General features: G+C 43.8%; 1 pseudogene; it reads right to left on the bottom strand.

The window, feature by feature from the left end:
- Positions 1 to 534: 534 nt before the first annotated feature.
- On the bottom strand, positions 535 to 1,416 carry LOC108519521 (dnaJ homolog subfamily C member 8-like; annotated as a pseudogene).
- Positions 1,417 to 1,485: the final 69 nt, after the last annotated feature.

Raw genomic sequence — 1,485 nt, 5'->3', positions numbered from 1 at the left:
CAAACACCACAGAGCATCCGGGCATCAGATGCCTGCTCTGTGTGCCCACAGGTGTTCCCTGTCTTATCTGGGCCTTCGAAGGGAGCACACCCAGAAGTGAGCAACTGAAGCCAAGGGGCTTCCAAAATGCCCCTTCCAGGCCTGTCTCTGAAGTCGCAGCAACACCATTTTCAGTAATATGTTTAATTGGATGATTTCCACAAACTATCCACGAAGTTTCTAACCAGCACAATTCACTGAAGTACAAAACATTGAGTTACAGGCTGTGGGAAGAGAAGGCAGCACCAATGGTGGCACCTTCCAATCCTGGTTGTTCTAGGGGCAGGGAGAGTGGAAGGTCTTCTTTTAAACAAATCCCCTCATTTCAGTGTACAAAAGAATTACTCCAATCGATATTAAATTGTATTGAAAACGAAATGGACTAAAAAGCAAATACTACTCTATGCAGAGGTGGCAGTGGGAAGAGAGAATGAGTCCTTCAAAGCAGGAAGGGAGATAGCAGGGGGAAGGTTCTGTGCCTGGGACCCTGGGTACTCACTCACGCTGCTCCATTTTTACTTTCGGTGGTCTCAGGAAGGTCCGATTTTTCTTCTCTTTCTTCCCCTTTGTATTGGCTTGGAAGTTTCGCCAGCTGTCCACACGACCATCTCGACTTTCCTCAAAGTTTTTCTGCCACTCTCTTTCTCGTTTGGCTTTTTCTTGAGCTTCAGTCTCTTCTTCCCTTTGTCGTTTCCTTTCATGCATCTCTTTGGCTTCTCTTTTTCCTTTTAATTTCCAGCTGAGCAAAGAGTTTCATTGTCTGTTTATATATGGCTTGTTTGAACAGCTCAGGATCACCCTCCTCTACAATCGTAGGTTTTCCTTCCTTCTTTAATTGTTTTTCTCACTCTTTCACAGTGTGTTCCACGTATTCTTTTCCTGCCTGAATTACATTCAGGGCCCTCTTCTTTTGCTCCTGATCCAGTAGCAACTTGTAAGCTTTGTCCACAGCTTCAAAAGCCTTTTGTGCTCTGTCAGCATCATCTTGATTTTTGTCAGGCTACACCAAGATGGATAACTGCCTAAAGCTCGTTTTTATTTCTTCATCTGTAACATCACGATCTATCTGAAGAACCTCAAATGGGTTCAAATTGAAGTAAGAGGAACTAGGACGGGTCAGTCTTTCAGTCTGATTTTTGGATGTTAGAACCAAGTCTTTCTTCTCTATTTGTTTCACCTGAAGATAATGCCAGGGAGAACAAGCACCAGACAGTCCCAGGAAAACATCCTTGGTGTGACTGTTAGAATTGGAATGCTAGTTGTAATGAATATCCTCTATGCTATATGCTGTCTTTATTCCTCACTGTAGAAGGTCATAAATGCTTCCTCCATGCTGCCTCCGCCGCCCAAAGTCCCTCTGTCTCCTGAAGCCGCCATTTCCCCACCACTTTTTTAAAAAGTTAAAATCTATAGACAGAAATTACATGTGTGTGTGTGTGTGTGTGT

The sequence above is a fragment of the Rhinopithecus bieti genome, unplaced genomic scaffold (assembly GCF_001698545.2).
Source record: "Rhinopithecus bieti isolate Rb0 unplaced genomic scaffold, ASM169854v2 scaffold_2435, whole genome shotgun sequence".
Taxonomy (NCBI): Eukaryota; Metazoa; Chordata; class Mammalia; order Primates; family Cercopithecidae; genus Rhinopithecus; species Rhinopithecus bieti.
This window is presented reverse-complemented; position numbering and strand designations above follow the sequence as displayed.